Here is a 14,050-nt window from a genome sequence, read left to right as displayed (position 1 = left end):
GTGCTGTTGGACTCGAATTTTGTTGTGCTACTTCAGGCCAACACGGCTCCCCACTTGAATTGCTCAAAAAGACACGGCTTTTCTCAAATGTCTCTTTCAAAGTATTTTTTGCTGTTATGGTGTGATCTGTTGACAGGCTTGTGGGACTGAGGGTTAACATGCAGGGAAACTTCAATGTATCTGATTAAATTTTATTCTGTGCTACGGGGAGAGGTCGGCTTTACCTTGGGGAGAGACTGGAGAATAAATTAGCCGAGGCGCGAACAAAGGAAAAGCCATTTAATTTTATCTTCTACCATCGAGGCAAGGGTGGTTAAACCTCAAGACCGCCTTCAGATCTCAAGAGCTCAGTATAAGGCATTTGAGATCAGCGGTTTCATTAAGAGCCGGCAAACCACGCAGTTAAGCCAGCCTGAAGACTCACGGAGACACAGGCTAAACCTTTTGATCCAGTGGGATGGCAGATATCTCTTTTGTGGACTAAACACATAAACAGTTGCGGGGGAGAAAAGATAAATGTACATGTGAATCTATCCACTACTACATTTCTATGCTTGGGAAATGTTTACCGGGTTGCTTTCTGACTTTGGGATGGCTGTTCAAGGCACAGAGCCTCCTCCAACCGGCTTGCCTGTCTGTCCAGCTTCCAGCCAATCACTTTCTGTCAGCCACCCCTGACCACCCCCTCCTCCTTCCACTTCCCTCTGAGGCTTGGAGGCTGCAGATCCCTGCTGAGTAAGAGTTGCTCCTGCCGGTGAATTCTCTGTAGCCTTTCCAGGTCCTGGAGTAAGGGGGAGGCTGTCCACAGAGTTCTTGTATTCCTGAATGTAACGGGCTTGGCCCCTAGTTGGCATATAATACCATATAGAGTCCACCAACCAAAGGCGCTGTTTTGTCCAGTGGAATTGATCTTTTCCACCTGGGGAATCAGTGGTAATAGTGGGAGATCTCCAGGAGCCACCGGAAGGCAGAGTCCACCCTCCAAATCAGCCATTTTCTCCAGTTGGGGATGCCAGCCTCCAGGTAGGACCTGGAGATCGCCTGGAATCACAATGCATCTCCAGACACCACAGATCAGTTCCTGTGGAGCAAATGGATGCTTTGAAGAGTGAACTCTGTGGCATTGTACCCTACCGAGGTCCCTGTCCTCCCTAGGCTCCATCTCCAAATCTCTAAAGGTTTCCCAACCTGGATCTGGGAACCCTAACCTCCCATGACCCTGCTAGAAGCCAGGAGTTACCTGGGACCCCATCTCCGATAGAACAGATCTGTGTAGTCCAGAGGTCTGTCTTAATTCCAGAAGTTTTATAGGACCCACATAGAGGCTGGCAGCCCTACTTACAAGAGGGGGAGAGAGAGAAAGAGAGACAGAGAGAAGAAGAAGAAGAAGAGTTGGTTCTTATATGCCACTTTTCCCTACCCAAAGGAGGCTCAAAGCGGCTTACAGTCGCCTTCCCATTCCTCTCTCCACAACAGACACCCTGTAGGGTGGGTGAGGCTGAGAGAGCCCTGATATCACTGCTCAGTCAGAACAGCTTTCTCAGTGCTGTGGTGAGCCCAAGGTCACCCAGCTGGCTGCATGTGGGGGAGTGCAGAATCGAACCCGGCATGCCAGATTAGAAGTCCGCACTCCTAACCACTACACCAAACTGGCTCTCCACCAAACTGAGAGAGAGAGAGAGAGATGTTCTTGGCCAGTGATAAGCAGTGTGCTGAGCAGAGGCCGCGTGCTGGCTCAGACGGCTTTGCGAACCAGTGCTCTGGGCCTTAGAGAGCTATAAATACAAACCAGGCTGCCGTGTACCGTGGGTCAGCCGGCCCTCGGCCAGCCCTAGAATCCTCCCTGAGCTGGGAAAGGCTCCTGGGAGCGATGGGGCTTTCCACCCAGGTCCGTTTCTCTTGCTTCAGCAGCATAACCACCCTCTGAGTCGTCCGTCCCTGTCCCTGCCCCTCCTGTCTTTCTGGAGCATACCTCCTCGCTGATCCTCTTTGCTCATGTGCAGCGTCGGCTGCTGCCTGCCTCCCTGCCCCATGTGCTGCCCCAGCTGCTTCCGCCCCCCCTGCCCTGCTTGCTACCCGCCTCCGTGCTGCCCCTCTTGCTGCCGCCCTCCCTGCTGTTGCTGCCCCTCCTCCACCTGCTACCGCACAGGGTGTTGCTCCGGCACTTGCCGGCTCCCGGCGCCGTGCTGCTACTCTCGGCCCTCCTGGGGGGGCTTCAGCTGTTGCCCTCCTCCTCCCCCTTGCCCGGCTTGCCGCCCCCTGCCCCGCTATTGTGGCCCTTCTTGCGCGGCTTGTCGGAGGCCGGGGACCAGGCTCAACACCAAGTAAGCTGCCCGGCGCACCGGGGATGCGTCTCTCCTGCACGCCTCGAAGCCACAGGCCCAGTGGGAAGGGCTCTGTCCAGCCACCCGACCGCCCGAGCCACAGTAAGTGACCGGCACTTCCGAGAGCTAATCTCCCAGCTGATCAAAATGGCCGCCCCCAGGTCCCAGCATGCTTTGCGACCTTTGCTGTGAAGGCAACGGGGGACCAAACTGAGGAAGATGGCATTGGGGGCTAGGGAAGTCAAGGGTGGAGCAGATTGGGTGGGTGGGCAGCTGTTGGTCTTCGTGGTGCCTTCTGAAGCGGAATCACAGAATCATAGAGTTGGAAGGGGCCATGCAGGCCATCTAGTCCAACCCCCTGCTCAACGCAGGATCAGCCCAAAGCATCCAAGAAAAGTGTGTATCCAACCTTTGCTTGAAGACTGCCAGTGAAGGTTGGATACACACTTTTCTTGGATGCTTTAGGAAGCCATTCTTCCTTGCCACCAACTCCACCCTGCGAGGCTGGCCTCTAGAAAATCCTCTGCAGAGATCACATGGCCTGTGAGGAGAACGTCTAACAGGAAAAAGCCGCCGTCAGCATCCTGGTGGGCGCCAAATGTGGCCTCCAATGTCGGATTACTCCAGTATTCCTTTCCCCATCTGGGCACCCCCCTCCCACAAGGCATCCTAAAGAATTCTTTCTCTCCTTCACCCCCATGTAAGGTTGCCAGCTGTTTTGGGCGGAAAATGTCCTTTCCCTTTCATAGGGGCTCCATGGGATGTTGTTCACCAGGTAATATTATTTTCCCTCCCGCCCTGAAAAGCTTTAGCTGCCCAGTTACACACAATAAGCCTCTGTTGAAAGGACAGAACATTTCCCCCCCTCCAGGCTCTTGGCAGCCCTTCCCCCCCCCTGTCCCCCGCTGCCCATGAAAACAATTACTGAGGCAACCGCTCAACTTTGCTACAGCGCTAAATAGACTAGTACCCTCTAAATCAGCGGTTCTCAGCCTGGGGGTCGGGACCCCTTTTGGGGTCGAATGACCCTTTCACAGGGGTCGCGGCACGGCAAGCAGTTTGTCCTGGGGGGTGGGCGCCATCCACACAACAGCCTTGCAGGGTAGATCGAGAGAGAGCGTTCATCTGTCTGGAGCAGCGGGAAAGAGCGAGATCGGCATGGTGGGACAAGAGGCAGAACTGAACTGAGAAACCCTGGGGGGAAAAAACAATTTATATACAATCATGAACAATGGATCTTCTTCATGCCATTGGTCAGTTTTGGTTTAATTTCTGTGAAAGAACACTGGCATAGTTTTATGGTTGGGGGTCACCGCAGCATGAGGAACTGTATTAAAGGGTCGCGGCATTAGGAAGGTTGAGAACCACTTAAATGGATTCATATCAGTGGTTTCTCAAGAGTGTATCTCTGCTAAGGATTGCACTGAGCTGCCAGTCCCCCAGTCTATTTTTTTTTATTGTAGTGTAGGAGATCCTACAATTGTCCTGCAGCCAGGCAAGAGATGCTGAGAATTGCCTGTCTTTGTGTCACGACCCCAGTGTTCCTTGGAGGTCTCCCATCCAAATATTAGCCAGGGCTGACTCTGCTTAGCTTCCAAGATCTGCTGAGATTAGGTCCCCCTGCACTGTTAGGGTAGCAGAACCTCCCAGTTTCTTTCCTTGGCACCTCCACTTAAAGGACCAGGTGATGACAAAGACTCCATAGAGCCGCTGGCATTCTAGAGCCGAAGGGCTGATCCAGTGCAAGGCAGGTTAATGTGTTCAAGTATATGAGTGTCTTTTGCAAAGGAGAGGTTAGTTGGGGTGCATAATAAGGAGAAAGGCTGTCTTGATGCTGGAATGCTGTTCTGGTTTTTTCCCCAGCCACTGTTTTCGTAAATACAAAAATAAACACATGGCTCTAATTAAAAACGAACATTCAGGGATCTGGGGACCCCGAGAGACGAAGCAGTATTCATAATGGTCCCCCCCTCCATATAACTCCAGCAGGGGCTCTCCGATATGGACTGTAGATTCTGTCAGCTTCCCAGCAGCAAATAGCTGCAAGAGGTACACGAGCACTCATGGAGATGCAATTCCCACCAAAATAAAGGCATACGGACGACATTAGATATTAGGAGCAAGAGGGACTGGTGTGGCCAGCACAATAGCTGCCTGGGCAAAGCTATGGAGATTTTTATAAGCAGAAAAACTGTTGCAACGGTTAGGATTGCGGGGAGTTGCATGAGCAGCAAGCTAGTTTTGCATGAAGATTTGGGCAGGGAGATTTGCAAAAGGGGCAGTCACAGAGATGACTGAAAGGCAGAGAATGGGCACCTAAGCTGGGGGTGGGATGTGCAGGCACCTCAGCATCCCTTTAAACTGTTTTGCAAGCAACAGAATTGCATCTTTGAAGCTTTTGGCGAGCCTTTGATACGTCACTATTGGATTTTACTTTCCACTTGGTACAAGACAATGTGAGTCTGCCAAATAAAGCTCACAACTGCGTTGTTTGAGTCCCCCCCTTTCTATTACTTTGGGGGTATTCTGATCTTTTGGGTAGGTTGCCAAAAGGCCTGGAGCAAGATGGCCTGTGCTTCTAATTGAGACTTAATGGGATATTATTTCCCAGTTGTCACTTTCTTCATTGCCACGAAAGCCTTCAGCTGCCCATATCCACGGAGGGCCGGGACAGCTTGCTCCAAGGCTGTTGACTCACACTGGATCAGACTCTCAGTCCATCAAAGTCAGGACTGCTCACTCCAACTGACAGCAACACTCACGGATGCCAGATTGAGGTTTTTTTGCATTACCTAATGCCAGATCCTTTAACTGGAGATGCTAAGGATTGAACCTGTGGCTCTCTGCATGCCAAGCAGATGCTCTGCCTCTCAGCCTTGGTATGTGGTTCTCCTGATTCTCCTCTTATGCATAGTTGTCATCTGGACATAGTCTTATGAATGTATGAGGCTGCCTTCTACAGAATCAGACCACTGATCCATCAAAGTTCAAGGTATTGATATTTACCTTTAAGGTTATACACGGCCTGGGTCCCACTTACCCGCGGGACCGCTTGGTTGCTTTATGCCCCCCGCAGGGCTCTTCGCTCTGCGGGTATGAATTTATTGGTTGTCCCAGGCCCCTGGGATGTCCCTCTGGCCTCGACCTGGGCCAGGGCCATTTCTGGTCCCAACCTGGTGGAATGAACTCCCGGAAGAGCTGAGGGCCCTGCTGGAGTTGTCCACTTTCCACAGGGCCTGCAAAACGGAGCTCTTCCGCCAGGCGTATGGTTGAGGCCAAGATGGAGTCCAGGTGTTTCCATTGGAGGATCCCCTACAATACCGAATTAGATGCTCCCAGTGGAAGAAGACATGGCCCGCTGGCTGGGAGCGCCAACTATTTATGTTGTAAGAGTGTTTTATGGGGTTTTATTGTATTTTATATTGCTTTTATCCTGTTGTGAATCACTGGGAGACCACTGGATATAAAAATCAATAAATCCAGTGTCACTATCATCTGCTCAGACCAGCAGCTGCTATCCTCAGTTTGAGGCAGAGCCCTTTCACATCACCTCCTACCTGGTCCTTTTAAACCAGAGATGCCAGGGATTGGAACCTGCGACCTTCTGCATGCCAAGCAGATGTTCTGCATCTGAGCCACAGCCACTTCTCTTGGCTCAATATGTTTGTCCTTGAGCAGCAAGTTGAGCCTCTTGTGGCGCAGTGGTAAGGCAGTGCCATGCTGTCTGAAGCTGTCTGCCCATGAGGTTGGGAGTTCGATCCCAGCAGCCGGCTCAAGGTTGACTCAGCCTTCCATCCTTCCGAGGTCGGTAAAATGAGTACCCAGCTTGCTGCTGGGGGGTAAACGGTAATGACTGGGGAAGGCACTGGCAAACCACCCCGTATTGAGTCTGCCATGAAAACGCTAGAGGGCGTCACCCCAAGGGTCAGACATGACCCGGTACTTGCACAGAGGATACCTTTACCTTTAGCAAGTTGTTAAGATGTGACCTGAAGAGAAACCCGATTCTGCTGTTCAGGTGCTTTTGGTTCATCAGCAGCACTGTATTTTTCATGCATACTGAAAACCTACAGTTCCCAAAACTCTAGGAACAATTTTTACTGGAAAGCAAGCCTTGCTGAATTCCATGAGGCTTCGTAAGTGAATGCTCTTTGGGATTCTGTCTTAATTCCCCTAAACTTGATCCCTTTTCCTCCCAGTATTTATGAATGGGTGTAATCAAAAAGGCTTGTTTGGGGAGGGGGTTGCCGTCAAGTGGCAACCGAATTATGAGGACCCCGTATGGTTTTCAAGGCAAAGGACATTCGAAGATGGTTTGCCATTTCCTGCCTCCGCATCCTGACCCAGGACTTCCTTGGTGGTCTCCCATCCAAATACTAAGCAGGGCTGACCTTGCTTAACTTCTGAGATTTGCCTAGCCTCGGCTAACCAGGGTGTAAACTGCATGGAGCTTTTATTCCAACCCCAGATCGATTTAGTCCCTGCCCTCTACACACAATGTGATTTCTGTTTGGATTTGGGGCGAAATTTTCCTTCTGCAGCAAGGAGGATTGCTCCAGAGTGACCCTAACTTTATCGTGCGATATCTTAGAGTGCTTTTAATGCTCAATATTTAAAGGCTGTTTTGAATCTGGGCTCTCCTCCGTGGTAGAGGACCCGTGATTGGCCACAGGTGGTCATGTGACAAACTTGCCTTAAAGGAGAAGCCCCTAATTTCTCTCAACTTCTGTCGGTCCTGGATTTTTTCTCCCTTCTGACTTTTTCAATCATCTCCCTCCCCCCCCTCCAAGAAAAGAAAGAGGCTCCCTGCTTGGCTCCTCTTTTCCCCCCCCTTCAAGAAAAGAAAGAGGCTTGGCTCCTCCCCCTTCTGAACTACCGTAACCACGTGCAGAAGACTTTCCTGTTTCAATGGGGGGGGGGGGAAGAGGAAGATCCGAGTTCAAAGCGATCTGAATTCAACAGGATTGACAATGGAATAAACAAAGTAAGTGCAGACTCTGCCCAGGTCAGGGCAGTTAGGAGAATATGATGCTGTAAAATAATGTATGCAGTTCACTACCACAAAATGAGGTGGAGATGGACACAACTTCAGGTGGCTCTTACAAATGATTAGTCAGAGACACGAGGGATGGGCCTGGGACACTGCCTCCATGTACAGAGGCAATCTACCACTGACTGCAAGTTTCTGGTGACTCCTTAATATTTTCAAAGCAAGAGACAAGGAGGTCACAGCTGCCACTCCGCATCGTGACAGCGCACCCAGCTGCTTCGGATTGCCCAGCAGCTAGAAGCAGAAAACCTCAGTCTGGTCTGCAGGAGATGTTCAAATATTTCCCCCTTCCTATGGTTTTCCTTCTCCAGGAATTGCAAGCTTCAAAAGCCTTCTTTACCCATAATGTTGAATTTGGTCAACTGCAGCCTTGCACAGACACACATGAGATAAATGTTATTTATCATGTGCATACAATCTCTCTCCAAAAAGAAGGAGGAAGCTGGCTGACGGAATCAAGAAACCGCCAGAGCTGTCTGCTGCAAGGGGGAAAAGAATTAGAAAATGAAATCAACAAAAGACGTTCAATTTTGCTAGGACAAAATCCACTCCTGCGCCTGCTCTTTACCACGCAGAAGGGGCGCAACTATGACAAACTGCAATCGCCCCAGTTATTTTTTTCCTTCCTGGCAAAGTCACACCGGTGGTATTCCCACCTCTTGTGCAGCTATGACAGCAAAAGTGCCCAGCCAGGAGAAACCAGCGAGAGCTCTTCTCAGAAGAAGCCATTACAGGCCACAATGAATTCACGCCCACGATCCATCTCAAGCCAGGGTTCTGTGCCATTCGCGGCGGCGCGGCAGCCAGAAGTCCAACCGGTGTGGTTTCAAAGCGCCCAGGCGAGCCAAATCTTTCTCTTGTCTCACGTGCCAGCTTCCTGGGCGTGCACCGAGACAGCGATCCTGGCCTTGTCCGCCTGGCTGGGCGCGCTGTCGACTACCAGGAGCCGGGAGGGAAGGAAGGGAGGAAGGTGGCGGCGCCGCCTCCGGCTCTCCCCTTCCTCTGCAGCCCATGTGCGGAGCGGTCACGCTGCGCCCCTCCTCTCGGGCACATGGCCTCGCCACGCTAATCCCGCGCCGCCCGGGCGGATCTGGGCCAGCAGCGCCGGGAGGAATTAGCGCCCTCGGCCGCCCCGGGCTGGTCCCAGGAGGCGGGAGCCAGGCCGGCCCCCTCCGCACTGGCTGCCCGGGCCCGCCGGCCGCGCTGCAGATGGGCTCCCCGGCGCACGTGTTGGAGCCCGGGAGGAGGAGGAGGAGGAGGGCGCCGCCGCCGCTGGTCAGGGTTGGATCAGGAGAGCGGATTGAGGACAGCTCAAGCTGGCCGCTTAATCGCCCCGGTCCCAATTCGAGGTCGACGAAGGGGGGAAAATAAGCAACCACACAAGCCCGCCTGGGTTATTTCCGCGCTAAGGGGCCTCGCTTGGGTAGGGAAGGAAGGAAGAGGCGCGCAGAGGGTTGCCAGTCTCCAGGTGGGACCGGGGGATCCCCCGGAATGACAGCTCACCTCCCGACTACGGAGAACGGTTCCTCGGGAGGAAAGGGCTGATTGGAGGGTGGATTCTGCGGCATTGTGCCCCACTGTCCTCTCCAGGCTCCACCCCCAGTGTTTCCCAACGGATCTGACAACGCAACCCGGTGGCCAGAGGCGACCTGGCAGCTCCAGGGTTGGAACATACCTGAAGTTTTGGGGGGAGAGAGCCTGGGGAAGGTGGGGCTTGGGGAGGGAGGGATCTCAAGCAGGGTGTAATCCCTTGGAGCTCGCCCTGCAAGGCAGTCATTTCCCCAGGGCAACTGATCCCCATAGTCCAGATGAGTTGTAACTCTGGCAGCTCTCCAGGCTACAACTGGAGGTTGGCCACCCTGTGAACCAGGGCTTCCATGTCGTCGGGGGCAACACAAAGCAAACCTCTTAGACTTTGGATTTTAAAACTACTTTAGAAAAAGGTGTACACTTTTAACCTTTTTTTTGCTGTAGCGGTTATCCTTTGCTGGGATGGAGGGAAGAGAGAGGGACACCTTGGCCCCATATGATTTGCATGGTAGAAAGAAGGCCTCCCACTCTAAAAACGACACTGGGATGGGGAAAAGGAGACCCTCACTGCCATGTAATTTGAGTACTGGGGATGGGTTTTTTTCTTATGAAATTACAGAGCGCCTTGAAGCAAAAATACTGTTCAACATGGGGTTTAGCTGCTGGTACTATACGGAGTGCTTTTTGCACATGCTCAGACGTTTCCTCCGCATGTCCAGGATTCTGCCGTAGTCTTGAAAAGGCGTTTCAGGGCAGATCTCTGGCCCTGGTGGTTGCTCAGTGGTGAATAGCAATCTTTACATACTTAGAAATGCTCAAGTGTTTTGGAAAGCTTAGGCAAACAGGAATCTGCCTGGTTTGTTAGAGGAAACTGAAGATAGTAACGCCTTGGAAAACCCAGCAAACTCTGTTGGCCTGTCATCTCAGCCTCTCCTTCAATTTGTTGCTTTAAGTGTTCACAACAATACATCAAGACGATGGTTTCTGTCAAAGCAGCTTACATTGGCAAACCCCCTGTGAGGGAGGTGAGGCTGGGAGAGCCCTGATATTACTGAAGAAGAAGAGTTGGTTCTTATATGCCGCTTTTCTGTACCCGAAGGAGTCTCAAAGCGGCTTACAGTCACCTTCCCTTTCCTCTCCCCACAACAGACACCCTGTGAGGGAGGTGGGGATGAGAGAGCCCTGATATTACTGAAGGAGAAGAAGAGTTGGTTCTTATATGCCGCTTTTAGTATCAAAGCAGCTTCCAGTCACCTTCCCTTTCCTCTCCCCACAACAGACTCCTTGTGAGGTGGGTGAGGCTGAGAGAGCCCTGAACTTACTGCTCGGTCAGAACAGCTTTATCAGTGCCGTGGTGAATCCAAGGTCACCCAGCTGGCTGCATGTGGGGGAGCAGGGAATCAAACCCGGCTTGTGAGATTAGAAGTCCACATTCCTAACTACTACACCAAGCTGTCTCTTTCATTCTGGAATGGCCAGGACTCTTGTAAAGAGGCATTTCCTTTTATCAGCCCTGAAACTACCGCCCATCAATTTCACTGGATGCCCTCAAGTTATGGGGAGAAGGAGAAAAAATTCTCTCTGCCCACCGTCTGCCAGACTGGGGGAGCTCAGGTTTTATTAGGACAGTAGAAGATTTACCAAGATAAATACTTTTGTAAAACCCGGGATGACCCAACTATTTCCGGTGTTAACTAATGTTATATAATTGAATATTGTCCTTCACTTCCTGCTTTGCTTGATGTTTTTTTTTTAAATCTCGCATGTAAATGTCTACATGGCACTGTCTAAAAACTCAAGACCCAATCTGTTGACCCACCCAATGAAATACCCCAGCAGATTCTGTTATGCAGGGGTAGTCAAACGGCGGCCCTCCAGATGTCCATGGACTACAATTCCCAGAAGCCCCTGCCAGCGAATGCTGGCAGGGGCTTCTGGGAATAGTAGTCCATGGACATCTGGAGGGCCGCCGTTTGACTACCCCTGCGTTATGCATGGGGACAATCTGATGAAGGGAGCTTGTAACAGACCTAACCAGGGCCTTCGTTAAGGACCAATGGTGTGTTTTGGTGGGAGGTTCAAATACGTATATGAGTGCTCCAGACCTCATAGTTCCTGCAGCTAACATCTAGAGCAGGGGGTTCCCAGTGGTTTTTTGTGCCTGTGGGTGCCTTTGAAATTCTGATGCCGGCTAGTGAAATGGCTGAGCCAGCCACAAAACGTCAAGGAGTGAGGTTCTGCATAACTCTTAATAGCAACTTTTCAACATTTCAGGCAGAAGCTCCGTTTAGCAGAATGCCTTTTAAAATGCGCACACTGTTTTGAAAGATTTCCTTGCATGTGCACATAGCTTGCTTTCAGGCACTCAGTGAAGATCCATGTGCTGTGCTGTCATTTTTAGGAATTTGCTAAACCAAGCAGATCCCCAGTGGCTAATCAGAAGCCCTCCTGAGCAAAAGCTCCATCTGGGCCCACTCTTGGGCTCATCACAGCACTGATAAAGCTGTTCTCACAGAGCAGTAATATCAGGGCTCTCTCAGCCTCACCTCCCTCAAAGGGTGGCTGTTGTGGGGAGAGGAAAGGGAAGGCAATTGTAAGCCGCTTTGTGGCTCCTGGTAGAGAAAAGCGGCATATAAGTACCAACTTTTCTAACTTCAGGAGGTCTCCAGGTGCTATATGGAGGTTGGAAACCTTATGTACAGTGGCAATTCCAGAAGACTAGATTAGTTTCCCTGGAGCTTTATAGGGTGAAGACCAGGGCATCAGCCAATGAACTCCTTTCCCTCCCCGGCTCACCCCGCCCCCCACACTCCTCAAGTTGATTTGGCAACCTTAAGTGTTCATCTCGAGATTATTGGTGTTTCTTTACTCCGCCATCAATCTCCCTGCAAAGCCCATGGCATCATCTGAGCAAATATCCCTTTGTGCATTTGTCCTGACCTGAGGATGGATTCAGGTGAACAGCGGAGGAAAACTTGCTCTAGTTTAAGTCTATAAAAAAAAGCCGGAGGGGCAGACCTCCATGCAATGTAACAAACATCACATGGCCTTTCTGTTTATAACTGACTGAAAGGAGGGTTTGCCTTTGGTTTGTTATAGCACAAGGTCATCGATCCGTGCGGGAATCTGGGTCACACCGGAGAGAAGAAAAGAAGGAGCTGTGGGTTTTCTCCTGCCTCATGCTGGGGACAGTTATTTTTGTGAACTGCAACAAACACTCAGCCGGCTCCAGGGGGGGTTTCTGTTATCCAAGCATCAAACCTTTATCCCCCTCACCCAGTTCTTGAAACCCTCAGTCTCTCCCCCCCCCCCCCCATAGCAGCAATTTCTTTGTTGAATGAACTACAGGGTGTCCGTAACTGAGGGTGGAAACTTCACAGAAGCTGGGAAATGGGGTAGCTGAACCCGAGATCTGGCCTTAGCACAGACTGAATTCCATAGGTAGGGCCTGGAACAACCCCAAAATCCTATAGCCAGGTGTTTCCCAAATTACTAATACCTGAGACATGCTGCCCCCCCTGCAATTAAAATCCAAAAACAAGTGTCGTTTTTACCTCCCTAAACATTTGATTATATAAGAGTCAGAATTAACTCTGGAGAGGAGGCCATCCCTGTGTTTCTGTGTGAATCACAATCCTGGGCTCGGCTTCCAGCTGAAAGGAGGCCAGTGATTCGGAGCTGAAAGTTCAGAGCTGTGATTCATACAGAGATTCAACAAACAGCTTCCCCAGGAGGACAAGTGATTCTCCTGCCTTTCGAGATGTGGATGGATGCAGGGCTCCAGGGGTGCTTCCACAAGGCAAGGGCTTTGCATTCTTTTCCATGGCGAGCATAGAGGCATTCAAATTGACAGTGGAGTTTGCATAGAATCACAAAATCATAGAATTGGAAGGGGTCATACAGGCCATCTAGTCCAACCCCCTGCCCATGTGGGAGAGCCAGCTTGGGGTAGTGGTTAGGAGTGCGGACTTCTAATGTGCTGTGAGTTGCACATCAGTTGGATCTCCCAGTGTTCTCTTTGAACCTGAGTCTCCCAGGCCCTATTCCAGGGGTGGCCACACTGTAGCTCTCCAGATGTCCATGGACTACAATTCCCAGGAGTCAGCATGTGCCACCGCTGCCCTAGTCATTCCCACTGGCTCTCACATTTGAAATCTCTCCAGCTGGGCGGTGGGAAAATGTCAGCTTCCAGAAGCTGCAGATGCAGCTAGGAGACAGAATAGAGATTTATAAAATGCATGGTGCAGACAGAGAGAGCAGGGAGAGGCTTTAATCCTTCTCCCCTAACACTAGAAGCCCGAGTAATCCAGTGGAGCTAAAGGGTAGTCGATTCAGGACAGACAAAAGTAGGTATTTCTTTATACCGTGCATAGTTGATTTGTAGAACTTGCAGCCCCAGCACATGGTCATGGTCACAGCTTTGGAAGATTTTAAAGGGAAGTGGATAAATCATGGAGGATGGCTATCAGGGGCTACTAACCATGACAGATATCTACTCCCTTCCATTCCAGAGGCCACATTACTTCTTTTAAACAGTTGCTGGGGAACACAAACTGGATGATGTTGTAGCACAGGGGTAATCAACCTGTGGTCCTCCAGATGTTCATGGACTACAATTGCCATGAGCCCCTGCCAGCAAACGCTGGCAGGGGCTCATGGGAATTGAAGTCCATGGACATCTGGAGGACCACAGGTTGACTACACCTGCTGTAGCAGACATCTTGTTTGTGGTCTTCCTAGGGGTATCCACCGTTGGCCACTGTGTGAGCAGAATGCAGAGCTAGATGGGCCTTGTGTCTGATCCAGCATGTTGCTCTTACGTCTGTGTGACCCTGGGAAATGTGGGCCTTCTCATGTGATGCTTGAACCCAAGATGATGGGAGGAAAGGATCGTTTATGAAAGAACAAAACTGAGTCTGAGGAAAGGAAGAACGGAGCACAGATTGACCCTAATGTATAAATGCATGCGTACGTGCGTGCATGCATGCATATATATTTATATACTACACTCCCCTGAGGCTCAGGGTGGTTTACATGGAATGTAGAAAAAATAAATGAAACTTAGTTTTTTCCATAACAATGTTTTTTTGTCTTATGTTGTGAGCCGCTGCGAGCCTGCTTTTGCTGGGAGCAGCGGTATACAAAT

This window comes from Paroedura picta, chromosome 3 (genome assembly GCF_049243985.1).
Source record: "Paroedura picta isolate Pp20150507F chromosome 3, Ppicta_v3.0, whole genome shotgun sequence".
In the NCBI taxonomy this organism is placed as follows: domain Eukaryota; kingdom Metazoa; phylum Chordata; class Lepidosauria; order Squamata; family Gekkonidae; genus Paroedura; species Paroedura picta.
This window is presented reverse-complemented; position numbering follows the sequence as displayed.